The sequence below is a fragment of the Melanerpes formicivorus genome, unplaced genomic scaffold (assembly GCF_026170545.1).
Source record: "Melanerpes formicivorus ecotype bairdi unplaced genomic scaffold, bMelFor1.0.p_v2 SCAF_2, whole genome shotgun sequence".
Lineage (NCBI taxonomy): Eukaryota > Metazoa > Chordata > Aves > Piciformes > Picidae > Melanerpes > Melanerpes formicivorus.
Genome location: NW_027142354.1, coordinates 4,839,677 through 4,856,697, shown reverse-complemented (window position 1 = coordinate 4,856,697; position 17,021 = coordinate 4,839,677). Strand labels below are relative to the sequence as shown.

Below are 17,021 nucleotides of genomic sequence, written 5' to 3'. Positions count from 1 at the left end.
CTGAGTCGGCTGCCCTTGATTGCAGGCAGCTAATGGAGCTGTGGGAGCAAGCTGTGACTGCAGAGCGGAATTGGCAGTAGACTCTCATCAACCTTCTCAGTTTTGAACTCGCCCTACACTCCATTTAGACTTCTGGCTTGGAGACAGATGATTTCAGAGCAGCAAGGAGGGGGGAAGGCAGAGGGTGGAAAGCATTGTCTTCCCAGCTCTGGTAGCTTTGATCTGAAGTTAAAAGCAGACCAGAATTCAAGTGGCATCGGTAATTTGACATTTAAACTTGTAGAATCAGAGAGATTTGTCACTGGCTGTGACTGGCTTTGATTATCGATTTGGTCTCGTGCACATGGTTCTGCTACACAATGCTAAAACAGAAGAAAAGGCCCAAATAATGTCACTTGGCATCCCCTCAGTGTTTTTTAGCTGGGAGGGAATCATCTGCTCTCACAAAGCACACATATAGGTGGTTTGGTCCTTGTGAAATACATCCTGCCTTGCAAAAGAGCACGGTACCACTTTTTTGCCATATTAACATCACAAAAGAAAACAAAAATCACTAAATGTTAGCTAGATGATTGAAGGCTTGTTGGTTTAGGGTTTTTTTTTAGTAGCTGAATCAAAATGGACAGAATTGGGAATTGCCCAGGAAATTTGGAGTGTTGAGCTTTTAAATACACAAGGGCCTCAAACGGAGATGGATATAGCCCTGGCTACGTAGCATTTACCTCCAGAGCGCTCTTGGCATCACGCTGGAGCATTGTTTCAGAGAAGTTTGTGCTCAGTTGCCAGCATCTCATCCTTCAGCACTCTCATACCTCCCATCCAGTTGCACTTTGTGCCCAACATTATTTACCTTGTGGGTTTTGCCAGGATCACAGGTTGGTGGTGTGGCTTCAGGCCCAGTCAGACCGTCTGTCAAGGAGAAGGGGAGGAGAAGTGGTTTTGACACGTTGCCTGAAGAAGGACACGTCCAAATGTGCTTTGAAATCTTTGTTCTGCTTCCTTGTTCAATACTTTTAAAGTGCTGTATATTATGGATTCTTTTTTTCCCCTCCCCCCATTGTTTTGCCTTAATTTGCTCATTGCAGAGATTGTTTCATTTGCAGTCTGGATCTGTACATTTTGTTTGTGCTGCTGGCAGAGCCTATCAACACCCACTTTTTTCTGTGAAATCTAAACTTTGAAAGATTTAGAAAAAAAAATAATCTCTGGTGTCATAGAACACTGACTTGCCTGTAAAATAGTTCCACATACCGGAGATGCTGTTTAAAAATATTTGTAGGAGTCTTGTAGTACATTAGCATTTTATGCCTTTCACTCTGCAGAGTCCCAGAGCACTTAAACTGTAGTGCATGCCTGCAGCCCTGCTGAGGTGCAGTCCCTTGAACAGAGGCTGTAAACCAGCCCTGCCTTTGCTGAGGCTTCAGGGAACTGTGGATGTGAGCAGCTTGGAACAAAGCAGCCAGAATAAACTGCCTTCTGGAGGAAAATGCTGTGCAAATCATCAGTCTGGGGTTCAGCTCGGGATGCTGTTGGAGTTGCCCACCCTGGGATGGCTAAGCAATGTGCAGACCTGCGCTGGATCCCTGCCCAGCTTGAGCCATCCCGGGGTTTGCCACAGCTGCAGGTATGGCCCCAGACCATCACCTCAGGCCAGATATTTGGAGGGGCAATTGTTGCACAAGTGTCCATGTGGGGTCTGTGTTAATAATGTGTTGCCTGTAGTAATCTTTGCTCCCTTAGAAGCAAATAACCCCTTCCTTTGTCAGCAGCTACACGCAGAGTTGCCTGCCGCATCTGTAGACTAAGGTGGGCTTGGCTGAACGTGTGGCAGCCATGTACCAGGACCAGCCTAGAGAGCGGAAGTTGCCACTGGTCAAAGCATGTTTCCCTGCATCATCCTAGGTATCCTTCAGCCTATTTTATATTTTAGTCCTTTGAAAACAAACGTGTGAGTTGCTCGTAGATCAGCTATTTTTTACATGTGTCTCAGTGGGGGACTGTTGTAGGATGAGGATTAACTGCTGGACCCTAGGGTGGAAAACCCTACACAGGGGGTGGCGCTGGATTATGTATCATGTTATTCCCTTCCCTTTCCCACATATCCTCTATATAAGAGGCAGGGCTTTCAAGGGAGCTCTCTTTTGCTTTCACTTTGCTGGCTGGTGGGGAGGTTCTTGCTGGCTGGGAGCTGCTTTGTTACGCTATGGGGCCTAATCCACTTCCATCCAGCAAACCGTGTTGTGTATATATATTCCTTTTGCCTTAATGCCTTGTACTTTTGTTAATACTCCTTTTGTTAACTTCCAATTCTGTGCAAGTGTTTTTATTTACTCCTTTTAGCTTCCCCAGCCTACCTTTTCCCTACAGGGGAAGAAGGAGGGGGAGTGGGGATAATATACATTCTCTCCAGTGGGTGTTTGCCCTGGAAGCTCAAAGTGCTAGCTTGACCTAGGACAGGGATGTAAAGCATTGGTGAGAGGACAACAGAACTATTTTCTTTCTATTTCAAGACACCAGTTACTTCATTCTGGGGAAAGTCAGCCTTGCAGACTGGAACCTAAAATTTAGGCTTTTATAATGTTTAGCAGAACTAATACTGGTTATCATTGCAAAATCTTTGTGATGTGTTATTTGAATGTTCCCATACAAGTTCTGTCATTCACATGTGAGAATCTCAGGAGTAACTGGGAGGAAGAGCCACCTCCCTGATGTATCAGAGAGCTCCATCTTCTGAAAGGAATTACATCATGCCAACTGTGATATCATAGCTCAGTGTTCAGTGAGCTGTCAGAAGCCTCCCAGTCCAGTGTTTCTAATCAAGCAGCACAGCAGCCTGTGCTCTTTTTTTCACTCTTTAAAATAAATGAGGTGATTAATTCTTTCAGTTTTAAAATGTATCATGTCTACGAGAGAGAAAAGAAAAAGGACAGAACTATTTTGTTTTCATTTGACATGACTCTGTTAGGCAGAAAGAGCCTTTTGATACATTAAGTTGGGAAGTAATTAGTCTTGGGAGTGTGAGATGGGCTATAATCTTAATGCCATTTTTACCATTACTAAAATAGGCTAATTTTGTCCTTTGCTAATCCATGCAAATCCCATTGATCTAACAGTGTTGTGTGCATGAAAATAAGAAATGCAGCTGGCCTATATTTTGCCATCTCCTTGGCTAGTATAAAAGCTTACAGAGCACGTTGTTTGAAGCAGCCATCCCTCCTGTATGCCGGGGTACCGCTACCAAATGCTGGCGCAAGCCAGTGCATCGCGTGCAGCTGTTGCTGTTTCCGAGCTAGCAGGTGAAGCACAAAACCTTTCATTTCTCTAGATTCAGCAGAATATGCGTATGTGCAATCTGTCAGTATATTTATAGCAAAATAGGCAAAGAGTAGAAAACCTCTCCAGAGAAGGTAAAACCTGCATTAAATGAAATGAGAGGCTTTAAAAGCATACGCAGATCTTGAAAAACACAAAGGGCTGGACCGAACGTTCAGAACCTCCACCTACTTAAACGGGAACACATTTAGGTCAGTGCTTTGTGCTTTGCAAAACTGTCTCCCTAATCTCCCTTCAGAGCGTTTCTGACTGTGATTTAGGTGGAGGGGGGAAGGGAAGTGCTTCCAGGCTGAGACTTGTAGCTAAGTTGTCATATGGAGTTAATCTGTTGAAAGACTGAAGTGGTGTAGATAGGCTCTGAATTCTGAAACCTGCTGTTTATTGGTGAGTATCCTCACGTGCAGGTACTTGTTATTTAGAAGCATTCAGCCAAGGTATCCAGAAACTTTGATTTTGAAACCAGTTGCCTAAACCATGGAGACAAATTCTGGTTACTTTGTGTGTTTCAGCAAGATTCAGAGAGATTATGACAGATGATTTCTTCTATGCACAGTTTCTTGCGTTCGTCAAGTAAGTGGAGCAGAAATATGGTTTCCTCCTTTCTCCACCCCCTTTTTTATTTAATGGAATGGGAAATGTTGAAACTAGTGGAAAGCTTGATGTGACATTTCTCAGTGCAGTGATGGCTGTCTTCTAGATTTGGGTCCTGTAAGCAAGCAGCCAACATCAAAAGCTCCTGTGTCCCTGGTTATCTTTAGTGCTGTTGTTTTATGAGTTTGGTAAGGAATAAATTATCAGATTGTTAAAAGCACATAATGAAAAGTACTTTCTTGCAGATGATATTAATGGTAAAGGTGTTGGTAAAGCTTTCCAGATCCTGAGTTTGAGTCTGCTGTCAGTGTACTTGGTATAATGAGAAATACATTCAGGATTTAAGATATCTTTAACCAGCATCCTGTGAGCAGAGGCTCTAACGAGATTGTAGCTGGTGCAGTTGTGATTGCAGTGTGAATGTAGGCGTCATGTAAGTGAGATTGAACCTCCTGGGAATGAACGTTGGTGCTCTGTCTTCCATGAAACCCCCATGTGCTCACCCACGTCAGTATGTATGGCTGTCGCCCACCTGCTAATGAGGAATGAAACAAAAATGTTCAGCAAGGAAGTCTTCCCTTGGTGTTCATCCCCCAAGTGGTTCTTCTCTATGCTAAGCAAGCACTTCTATGAAAGACAAAAGAAATACAGAAGTGGAGGAGTTAAACTAAGGAGATGACCCTGTGTGCTTTTTGGGCTTCCCAGGTGTCTTCAGTGCTTGCTGTTGGGAAGAGGGATTGGGGCGAACTCCTGTTTGAGCTGAAGCTTCAATTCTTGCCTTTCTGTGTCTGCACATACTGCTTTTTCACAGCAATAAAATCAAAAGCTGACAGCAAACCCGATCTTGCAGTCAGTGGCAGCCCATCTTATCTGCAACTACAGGTAATATTAAAACGCGCTCCGTCAAAGAGAGTTAATTTTCAAGAGGCAGAAATGAAACCGCAACACAATCACGTACAGATTTGTTGTCTAGCCTTTCTAAGACCAAGCAAAGAAAGTTAGGTATCACAAAATTAAAATTCACAATCAAAGCAAATGAAGCATTGTTGTCATTGCTTGGGCCAACAGAAGCTAGCTGTTCTTCTGCAAATCTGAGGTAGTTATTTCAGTCTTCCTTCAGCTTCCTCTTTTCTTCACCTGAGACCTACAGATTTTTGAGAGCTACAGATTTTTGTAACATCTCTTATTTACTCAGGCACCTGCTCTTCACTAGAAAAAAATGTACATTGGAAGGTTTCTCATGGAGACTTGGTGGGGTAGCACAGCGCGGTACCAGCTAAGTCCTGTAGCCACCTCTGATGGCTCTTCCTCAGCAAAGTGTATCAAACAAATCTCACAGGCATCTGCTGCTGTATAGACAGCTTTTACTTGTCTGTAAGATGAAGCACAAAGTTGCTCAGGGTTATACAAGAAGGTTTCTAACACAACCCAGGTCCCTTGCTGTTTGTTTTAGCCTTTACACGGCTGGCTGTTTGTAATGGTGAAATGTACATGGTTTGTCTTTTCTGAGACAAGCTATAAGTTGGTTACACTTGCTCAGTCTGTATTTATACTGCTTGAGAGCTGGTTATCTACAAACATCCTAAAGTTGTCTTTGTATTTTTATGTTCTTCTGAATGTCTTTTCTTTGTCTTCCATGTTAGTGTCTTCTCTCTTTATTTAGCAAGATGGAAAGGCTGACACTGATTTCTCAGTATCTTGGATAAAAGCATTTTTGGTCTAATTTTTTTGACCAGATGACTCTTGTAATCCTGAACTGGTTTTTTTCCTTCTCCTCTCTCCCTGTCCCATCTCCCACCCCAGGATGACACCACCAGTGTAAATAGTGCGCTGACTTAATCAGTTGACCATCCTTCAGAGCAGCTCATAACATCCAGGTTTGGTCCAGCTCCTACATCCTTTGTTTGATTGATAGGTACCCCCCATAATTTTACTCTGAAAAAGTAATATAGCAAGTCCTAGGTACTGGTCCTCTGGGTTATATTTCCCCCTGTGTGGAGCCTGTCTTCCTACAGAACTGGGCTTTTTGCAGTGATGATCTACTCTTCTTTTCAGTCTTTCTGGCCCATTTTGGGTTCTCTCCTGGATCCTGACTTTTGAATGTTAGTATTTCAGGTCTGTGGCTTGGCTATCCAAGTCTTCCCTTATAGTTTACCCGCTGTCAGGTCCAGAATGTCTTGTCACATGGGGCCTGAGTATAGATAACATCTCTCACGTGAGGTAGTATAAATCGTTGGCAAAAGACACCTTCCCTTTCATTCTCCATCTGCTGAACCAAATAGCACCATAAGTACAGATGAATCTGAGCTAGCTCAGCAGCCAACATTTTTTTTTTTTACTGAATTTTTTTTCTCCAGCTCTGGTAGGTGTTCAGTTTCTATGTTTCTCTGGATCTAGGGAGTCCTAATGTGAACCTGCATAAGATTTGAGTGGTGATAACTACTAACGTATTAGTGTGCTGGGGATGAGGGTGGGAGACAAAGCAAAATGTCATGCTGAGGAATGTATGAACAATTCACAGCAGCTCTGGAGACAGAACACAGCTGCTTCTGAAATACAAGATGTGGTTTCTTTTTTAAGCCAGGTATTGAAATGGCTGCTATTACTGTAAAATGTGAGTACTCTGCAATCTTTTCATCTTGCAGCATCCTTATCGAGCAGAATGTAGGTGACAGAAAAACTGCTGTGTTCTCTCAGTGGTTGGTAGTGTGTGTGACCCACCTAACCCAACGACCAAAAACAAGGTTGCAACTGAACTTGCAGAGGCTGAGGTTATAGTGTCTCATGGCTCAAACTGACCTAGCCAAGCAACATGGTTGAGATGCAAGGCAGTAATACAACACTCCGTGTTTTGGCTTCAGCTCCTGGTAAAAATCTGTCCTTGGAAAAGAGGCAATTAGAGGAAGACAGCGAAGTAGCTGTTACAGCAAAGCACATGGCAGGTGAGTAACAGATTCTGTCTTAGGTGAAATGATATGACCTGTTTTGGTGAAAACTGTCAGGAAGGCAAGCCTCTGAGAAATTCCTCAGAGAAAGTTTTGGAAAAAAAACCCAACCACTGAAAGTAGGTTTCTAGAAGACCAGAATAAAGGTTGCAACCTTAAAAGAGGTGGAGGTGAACGAGATGGATGAATACATGAAGTAAAATCCTCCGAGTAAGCAAAATGCCTGTGACAAGAAATTGACAAAGTGCAATCTAAGAATGAAAACAAAGCTATAATATATTCATGAAGCAAGATGATTATAACTCTGAGGGTGTAGTGTTAATTATTACTTCCAAGAGAGAAAAATAGCTTATAGACTGGGAACCAATTAGTGGTCAATTGCTCTGAACTAGATTTCAAACACAGTACATGAAATGACAATTACACAGTGTTACCAACAGACAACTACTATGATGAGAGAGGAGCTGTCAGCAGATTTGGACCGCATTCTTCAGCCTGACATCTGCTTACTAACGGGGAGACTTCTTTCTTGGAGGTAGAGATGATGACAGAATGGAGGAATCAAGGGCCACGCATCATCCAAAGCAGTAACATGGGGCCTGGCTCAACCTGTCTGCTATCAAGGCTCTTGGTGATGGTGTGGACATAGTGTAAAGATGTCCCCAGAGCAGTTGGTGGAATTGTTGTGGTCTGAGTGTATTGGAGGAGAACACAGTGGATATCTTCAGCAGATACCCACATATAGTACAAGTGATGGTTATTTTTTGTGACAGGACCAAAAAGAAAAAAAGCAAAAACCTCCTCAGGAGAAGTAGTAATAGAGGTGTTTCTTTTGTTTTCACTACCAAGTGAACAAGGCATAGGTTGCAAAAAATGTAACTGATTTTCAGCTAAGCAAGCTCAAGTAAGTGAGCTTTCCAAGGATGGATATATCAAAGCAACAACAGGCATCTGAATGCAGCCAGCGAAAGCAGCAGGTTAGTCGGTTTCAGATCAAGAGAAGTAAAGCCTTGCTCAAGAAGCTGATATAATTCCCAGAAAAGCTTTCCCCTTTGCTGTTGTTTGCATCAGCTCAACAGGTAAGGTGCCACCACCCAGTGGGCCTGCCTAAGGTTATCTAAACAGTTGAAAACTGTTTAGTGACACGGAGAGAAGGATTTGATGGGAGGAGCACTATGATTTTGCCAAAGGTACTGAAAATCCTAGAGCAGAGATGCTGTCTCACAAAACAAAGGCAGAAACCATAAACTCACTAAGACCAAAAAGGTACAGGTAGAGAGGCTTTCTGAAAAATTATGGCATGAGTAGTTGTTGAGTTCTTTGAGAAATAGCAGGCTATGAAAAAACATAACAATCTGACTGATGGAGAAGTTGCATTCCAGTGAAAATATCCTGGAAAGATAATATAAGTGACTGCAACAGTTGAAGGGAAGCTCTATCCCTTTCAGTGGTACAGTCCATGGAAAATGAATGAAAAAACCCAAACACCAAAACAAGAGATTCCAGTTTTTCATTTACAGCTTCAGCTCAGCCATTTCTCTTCAGGAGATAAAAGAATGGCCAGAGTCTTGGACAGCCTCTCCTGCTCCCTAGCTTGAAGCAGGGTACCTGCCAATCTGATGCAGCTGGGGTTTTTGTGGTTCTGAGGAAGGGTGTTTTTATTGCCTTTCTCAGGAAATTAATCTTCTCTTTCAGGTATGTATTTATAATAATTGCTCAGTCTCAACAAGCTTGAGCCATTGAAGGAAGTGGACAGCTGAGTGAATGGTTCATCATGGATAATGCTGCTGTATGAAAGGGCATGCATTCTGTCACCTCTTTATGGTTGCTCTTGACTTGTTGACATGACCAAATCACCATGAGAAAAAGTACAGCTAGGTATAATACTGTGAAGTGTTACATCAGTTACTTCCAGCACCCTGAGCATGGGATGCTTAAGTGACGATTCAGAAAACATCTAAGTAAAGACTGTCTGGCATTGAAGGGCTAATAATTACTCAGGAAAACAAATCTCAGGAGACCTTTGGCAAATCCTAACTGAAGCATTGTATAAAAAGGCAAAGGAATACAAGGAATGAGTCAATTTACATGTCTTGGCAGAAACACACCAACCAGTGGGGAAGTCCAAAAGGAAATGTCACCAACTGGCAAGGCAACAGCTGCGTTTACCAACTTAAACAAAATTAGTCATTGAAAATACAAATGTAAAGACCAAACTACAAGTCTTCCACTCAGATGTTATTTCCATTTTAACATGTGGATGTGAGTATTGGAAACTCACCAAAGACACAGACGCCTCATGCCTCCAGAAGTAAATACCTGGGGGAAATAGTAGGTAACAGACGGAGTGAGTTTGTCACAAATGCAAAGATCTGTCACTTTGTCACCAATGTGCCCCCCAAGTTCTCCAGGGTTAGTGATGAAATTGCTTGGGTCATGTGCAAAGAGTGAAGCCAGCAAGCCTGTCCAAGCAGATGGGCTCTTGAGCAGCTGGAGGAACATGCAAATGGTCAGACCAGATACTACTTGGAGTGTGAACGCTTACTGGCACTCGATGATGCAGAAAAACTGCAGAGAGCTACTAGAGATTGACACAGACTGCAGGGCCCTCTTGGCTTCCAGAGCAACATCTGTGGGTGTGTCTTGGTTTGAGCAGACAGAGGGCTATTTTACACAGACACACATCCCTGAAGAGTCAAAAACACTCCACGTGATTGGAAATTGAAATGGAAATACTCTTCACAAATATATACAAAAATGCAAAACACACAAATTCAACCTTGGCCCAGTTCTCCACCTGATTACACTTTTCCAGTGTCCACCTCCTTGTACTTCTCTGATAGTCTTGAAAGACTTTTCTCTATGGTTAAGACATCCAGTCTTAAGCCCACAACAGGGTGCAAAAAGGCGTTAAGGGGGAAAAAGTTACTCTGAATTCAGCTGATGTGAGGGGGGTTTTACATAGTGTTTCCCCTTTGCAAATTTAGTCTATTTAAGGTTAGGTTACTGAAAGGAGTCAGAGCTTCCTGGTGACTGCTTTTCTGGCCCTGGCTGTGGAGTGCTGCATTGCACACAGGAGCCAAGAGATCCATCATCTCTGGTCTAGCATGCCTTTTCTGTCTGACCTCAAGCAAATCACGCGACCCTGCCAGTCCTCCAGAGCTCTCTGACCACAAGACTATGGGGTTTTAATTAGGAACAGTGGACAACACTCTACTTTTTTTCTGATTTCGCAGCTGTCTGCAGGGACCAGTAGGTGGAAATAGGAAAAAAGCACAAGCACGTGTCTGACACGCTGCGCTACGAGTAAAGAACTTGTAGCTTTATTTTCAAAGTGACCTAAGATGATGTAACTGGGGCTACAGATCATCTTCAGAGGTGAATGTTAGCCTTTATCTTCCTCATTTATGGGTGCTTGCATGCTTGACTTAGCTCTGTGGCTTTTTCATTTGATGGTCATTGGCAGTTACTGCAGTAAAAAAAACCCAAAACATTTAGATTGCTGAGTTTTAGGCCACTTTGTAGAACACGGGGACAACAATAACATCCCCAGCTCTTTTTTTAAATCCTTTCTTCATTTATACAAATAGCAGTTCAGTTGTCTGTTCTTTGTAACTCTGGTTCCTTTATGCAAACTCTGCTTGCATAGAAAAGACAGACCCTGTTCATTCTCCCTGTTTTTATCACCGCAGCTTAGCACCTTCTTGTGCATCACGGTTGAAGCAGCCTGTTGAACAAGATGCTGGGGTTTTTTTTTTCAGGGTTAGAAATTCAAGGCAGAAAAGGCTTATTTGATCACCTGTTCATGCCTTCCCTGCCAGCCTTCAATTATTTCTCATCCAGACCTAGCTTTAAAATACTGAGGTAAGATCCCTGTGGAGTCAGTTTTAGCACCCATTCCTGAGCTTTCTGCCATGGAGTTGTTTCCAGTGAGAATCCTAATATCTGCCTCCTGGATTTAATCCTGCAGGTTTGCTTGCCTTAAGGGCACTTATTACCATGATCTTCTCAGGTAGTCAGGTTTAGTCATTTTAGCTCTTCCTCTAATAGTCTTCCTCAGTAGCCTTGAAGGATAACTGTGGCTTCGGCAAGTGAGAAGCCTGTAACTGAGCATGACAGTTGAGGGTTTGCTTTCTGTCTGCCCTCTTCTGTGCAGTGGAGCACCCCTGCAGCAGGGTGAGCTGTGGCAGTAGGTGCAGCTAGACCTTTGCACTTCATGTGACACCATCCTTCATGTAGAGTCGTCTGTTTGCCAGCTGAGAGCGAAGTCATGCATTTCCCCATGAGAAAGGATAAACATTGGAAACAGCTAAGTGAATGCACAGTGCTTTCCTGCATTATTGGTGGAGTGCCCTCCCTCTCCAGAGATACTCAGAAAACAGGTTCTGAGCTTGGGAATGTAAGCAGCCCCTTTCCAACCACAGTGAAAGACAGTCTATTTAAGATGCTTCTACTCTCTTTTGAAAGCAGTCTGCTGAATGGGGCTGCAGAGAGTGAGGGTAGCCACTTCATGTGCTATCCACATCTAGGAGCGCATCTGGGTTGCATTTCAGAGGGAAGTTTGGAAGAGAGGAACCTGAATGAACACAAGATCTACTGTATTTGAAATTTAGACATTAGCAAACATCAGCATATGGGCTGGCACTGAACCCTGTAGATAGGTTGTGATGCTACAGAGGCCAACTGTGGGAATTGGGGGCTTGCCAGAGGGCATCTCTGGATTCCCCAAGGGCTTCCCCAGGGCCACAGGAGTGTAAGGTGAAGCTGTTTGACGGTATCTACAGGTAGGTTCACTTGCAGGATCTCAGCTGGAAACCCTCTTAAAGTGGTAGCCAGTCTTCTTGAGACCACTTCTCTTCCCCCATGACCCAACATGGACATGAGCAGCGCTGCTTTGCCTGTCTAGGCTGAATCAAATCATTTGGGCCCTTGGCATAAAGGGTTGCAGATACGTCCCTAGAACAAGGTCGTAATGCAAATTGGTCGTGGCAGCAGGGATGGAGTTCAGCCGGAGTTAGCCTTTGGGGTATTTTGTCAAATTTCTGAAGTGTGAACTGTTGGTAAACCAGAGCTAACAGGGCAGATTCGTAATCTGCAGCAAGAAGCTGTATAGAGAAGCTGCAACCCTGCTGCCAGTGCCTGGCGATAGATTATTCTGCCCTTTCCCTGCAGACTTGCTGTCACCATCCTAAGTGAGGGCTTGGAGCACACCGAGGACCCCAGTCCAGCTGGAGATGGCAAAGCTGTTGAATTGCTACTGCAAACAACCTTGGGCTATGCCACCAGACCCAACTTTCCTGCTGCCCAGCTGCCTTAGAGCAGGAATTTGTCCAGATGGCCACAGTGGAGCTCTTAGTCCCTTCTGTAGGCAGCAAAATGGTGTGTTCACCTTCTTGAGGATGAGTACCTGAAATGGTGTGACGTGTGCCCTGGAAGGGACTGTCACTTTGCATCAGTGGTAAAGAAGATCTGGAGAGATGACTGTCTTGGCTGCAAGTTTCTACCTTGTACCTGATTCAGATGAGATTAATCCTATTGTAAACTGCTGGAGTGATGGGGCCATAGAATTAGCTAGATAACTAGACAGCTCATTAGATAGTGTTTTCCTTTGTAAGGTGCGCTCAGCGAGCGTAGCGATCAGCTGAAGTAGAGAGGTGAGTGTGAAAGGCATAGTAGTACTGAGATGCTTGTCTCTTAAGTTTTGGTGCTTGATAATACTGTTTATTAGCTGTTCTGTGATAGTGTTAAACATTTTAACAAGGAAGTGTGTTTTCTAAGTAAACCTGAATGTTTTCTAAAAGCGAATTGAGTTCTGCAGGAATGTCACGGGTAGCTTCCTGTTTGCATCTAGCCATTGCATGGCTGCATTTGGGGTCAGAGTGGCTAGAGAACTCCCAAACAGAGAGGGACCTGGGGGTACTGATCAACAACCGCCTGAATATGAGCCAGCAGTGTGCCCAGGTGGCCAAGAGGGCCAATGGCATCCTGGCCTGCATTAGGAATAGTGTGGCCAGCAGGAGCAGGAAAGTCATTGTGCCCCTGTACTCTGCATTGGTTGGGCCACACCTTGAGTCCTGTGTCCACTTCTGGGTCCCTCAGTTTAAGAAGGACATCGAAACACTTGAACGTGTCCAGAGAAGGGCAGCAAGGCTGGGGAGAGGCCTTGAGCACTAGCCCTATGAGGAGAGGCTGAGGGAGCTGGGATTGTTTAGCCCGGAGAAGAGGAGCCTCAGGGGTGACCTCATTGCCCTCTACAACTACCTGAAAGGTGGTTGTAGCCAGGAAGGTGTTGGTCTCTTCTCCCAGGCAACCAGCAGCAGAACCAGGGGACACAGTCTCAAGCTGCGCCAGGGGAGGTTTAGACTCGAGGTGAGGAGAAAGTTCTTCACCGAGAGAGTCGTTTGTCATTGGAATGTGCTGCTCAGTGAGGTGGTGGAGTCACCGTCCCTCAAGGCGTTCAAGAGGGGATTGGACGTGGCACTTGGTGCCATTATCTAGTCCTGAGGTCTGTGGTGACAGGTTGGACTTGATGATCCTCGAGGTCTCTTCCAACCTTAGTTATACTGTGATACTGTGATACTGTGAAGAATAACTGGGTCCTCAGTTGAGCCTGGAGTTCCAAGCTTTTTCACTTTGAAGAAAGCTTGCATAAAGGGAAAGCCAGAGGTTTTATCATCTTCTTGTCCTCTTAAATCTTGTGAATATAACTGTTTGTAAACAAAAAATAATACACGGGGCGCTTCGGAGCCCCAGTTTGATTTTCCGGTGTTGTTTTACTTATTTCTTGTATCCTTCTTGATCAGGACAGCAGAAAGAGCTTTAAAGATATTTCCTTTGTTTTCTTTAAAGATACTTTCCTCTGTTATGGCAAAGATTGTAAGGACTTCTCAGTTTCAGTTGGCTTTCGTGCCCTTATAATCTTGCCGGGCTCCTCAAGTCTTTTTGGATTGTATCAAACCAATTAGATGCAAAATTAAAAGTTTAGTTGATGGTTACAAGAAGTGCTGAAAAGCGTTGTACTCTTTGAGTGCCTTGCTTCCAGGAGGCAGGGGATGGGAAGGAATAAAAGCATACCTTAATGACACAGCCTAGCTGTTTATTTTCACAGCTGTAGCGCAGCTGAAATGTGCAGCAGATATCCTAATTCCGCTGAGCGCGGCCCTTGGATCTTGCACCTGACAGTTCCACAATCTTGGTACCAGTTGGGGACGTGTGTGTGGCTGAACAATGCAGGAAGACTACAAGAGGTTTATCCCATTAGAAATAAATTACAGTGTAGTGTAGCATGAAAATGATGTGTCAGTGAATACAGAACACAAGATTACCTTCTGTCTCTTCCCTTTATCATAGATAACAGAAGCAGTATGGGAAGGAGATTTATATTGCTCTCATTTGAAGCTGACCAAGCAATTTAGATGAGACGAAATAGGGGTTTTATTTCTGAAGAGAAGAATGTGTTCTTGCTAAAATGCCATTAATTGCTTTATTATTTAAGGCACAAATTATATCTAGCAATTTGTTGGTCTCCTATTTTATCCAGTGGAAGTAATTCACAATGGAAAGATTATTCTGTCAAAAAATGATGATGAACCTACTAACAAATTCAGCTGAAAGAAGCTGAACTTTCAATTTAGCTTTGGTCTCCCCCCCCCCCCCCCCCCCAAATCTCTCTAAGCACCATGTGTGTGTGTGAATTTCAATAAAAACAGTACTAGCTTTGCTAAATATAAAAAATAAATCATGGCAAAGAGAGAATTATGGGCATCTTCTTACATGTCAGAAAGCTGCTCTCATGCTGTAGTAGCAGTGGCACCATGTGCCCATTGCAAGCAGAGCTTTGTTGTGCTGGGTTCACGTAAAGGAGAGGAGCTTAGGAAGGCTCCCAGGCTGTCCTGGAGACAGAGGCGCTCGCCAGGATGCACCAGTCCCTTCCAGGTCCAGCGCTAAACCCTGCTCCTGTGTCCCTGTCTTTGTTTCAAAAATACTGTGTATAGCTTCCTCCACAAGTGCTGTCACTGTCTGCAAGCTTCTGCCTTGCTTTCTTTTTTCCCCCTTTTTTTCTTTTCAATCTCTGCTATCTCTTTGCTGCTTTTCACAGATTTTTGGTTTCCTTTGTGTCTGGTTCCCCTATCACCCTGCTTCCAGCAGGCTGGTGGCCTGTCTCTGTCACCCAAACCTGTGTTCTTTCTGCAGTGTCTTCATGCCTGGAATATGCAGTGCTGATATTAACCCAATAATTGCCCACAATTCATTTATTTGCCATAAAGGAAATCAAGTTGAGCCCAGAGGAGATGAGTCTCCATGGAAATGACTGTTGTTTTGTACAAGCACTGCTTGCAGGAGCAGTCACTTCTGTATCACACCCAAAGCACAAACTTTGGGGTTTATGCTTTGCTACAGGCAAATTGTGGAAATTGTGAGATGAGCAGGGCCCTTTGTACCTTTGGTACACTCAGGTCACCTCTTGAGACATTGCAAGCATTGCTTTGATCATGGCACCAAGGATTTCCTTACATCCAGAGGAGGCAAGTGAAAACATATCTAGACATGTGCATGACATATGCCCAGACCCTGTCCTTGCAGTGTTTGGACCTTGGGTCTGTGGACTGCAGCAGAGGTGTCCTGCCTGTGGCAGAAAGCCCCTGAGTGCAGGGCCTTCTGTGCCTGAGGTTTAATTCAGCTCTTTGCCACACAATGTTAGGGATTTTGTTGCTAAAAGCAGGGCTCAGTCATAACCTAACATGGAAACATCCCAGTCTTCTATGTCTTATTTATATAGGATCAAGGAGGTCTAAATCCTACTTTGCGTAGCTGCTACCCTCAAATTTCTACTACTGCAAGCTGGACAGTGATCATGGTAAATTAAATCTGTCCTTGCATTGGTGGACTCCAAGGGTTTTTTTTCTGGAGCAAAGTGCTAACTATGTTTTGCTTCAAAAATAAAAGGTTGTTTCACAGAACAAAAGCTTTAAAGCTATTTCTTGTGGTTTTTGAAGCTATTTCATAGTTTCATAGTTTCATTCAGGGTTGGAAGGGACCACAAGGATCATCTAGTTCCAACCCCCCTGCCATGGGCAGGGACACCCCACACTAGATCAGGCTGGCCAGAGCCTCATCCAGCCTGCTCTTAAACACCCCCAGGGACGGGGCCTCGACCACCTCCCTGGACAACCCATTCCAGGGTTTCACCACTCTTGTGTTTGTTGATATTTCACAAATAGAATTTATTCCAAGAATAACAGCTCCATAAATATATATTTATACAAATACATAAATAACAATATATTATATATATATAGAGAGAGAGAGAGAGAAGTTGCATTACTGCTTGCTTTCCTTGTGCGTCAGAGCATAGCTCTCTGTCAGTGCTTAAAGCTGCAGCGAGCCCCCTGAATTGCCAGCAACTCTGTAGCATTTGTGTCACCATCAATAGGTAAGAAGAATAGCTCTTAGAAAAACTATTTTTGTTACAGATGTGCAGACGTGAATTTATAGCTTCAATTATGCTTCCAAGAGAGCATGTGTGAAAGTGAGATAGAAAGCCGGATGAAAGAGCTGGCAAGAGGAGTAAGACACGGGGGGGGACTGCAGGAGAGGGTAACACATGAAAACATCCATCAGCAAAGTAAAGTAAAGCTGGGGAAGCTATGCAGCCCCTAAACCTCAGCAGTCCCTGGCTGACTACTGATTTCATGCCTGCTTTTTAAATGCTTCTGGTTCAGCATTGCCTGGTGTATCTGTTCCCACCCTTATTTACAACAGGCACTTTTTATGAGGCTCGGAAGTGAGCGAGTGCTTTTTCCAGCTCTGCTCTCCGTGCCTGCTGGAACATCTGTACACACACACACACTTTTCCTGTCTAAAGATAGTCTGAGCTAGTGTGCCTAAAATACAACTTCAGAATTCGGTCTGTTGTTGTGTCAGTAAGCATAAAAATATGTTCTAATATTATGTCACTCTGGTTATGTGTTTCAGCAGCTGCAGTCTATGTTGTCCAGTTAGTTGGTAATGGCCTTGCTTCCTAGGATTTGTTTTTCCATAGCCCAAGTCCTGGGTCACTTAGGTTGACCAAGCCTCTGCGTTGTGCTCTTTCTGTGAGGGATAATTATTCTTGCCCAGTAGGATAATTCTGGCGGGATTTTCTGCAGGAAT

At 43.9% G+C, this 17,021-nt stretch overlaps 1 protein-coding gene across 3 annotated transcripts in view; it reads left to right on the top strand.

Annotated features, from left to right (window-relative positions):
* The window catches only part of BACH2 (BTB domain and CNC homolog 2), a 230,485-nt gene that overhangs the window by 63,741 nt on the left and 149,723 nt on the right, over nucleotides 1-17,021 (top strand). Inside the window, exon 4 of one of the 3 annotated variants that reach the window (XM_068149529.1) lies at nucleotides 6,786-6,866. The exons of the other annotated variants lie outside the window; for them this stretch is intronic. The gene's annotated coding sequence lies outside the window, so the exon portion shown is untranslated. The remainder of the gene's footprint in view (nucleotides 1-6,785; nucleotides 6,867-17,021) is intronic. 3 annotated transcript variants of the gene reach the window in all.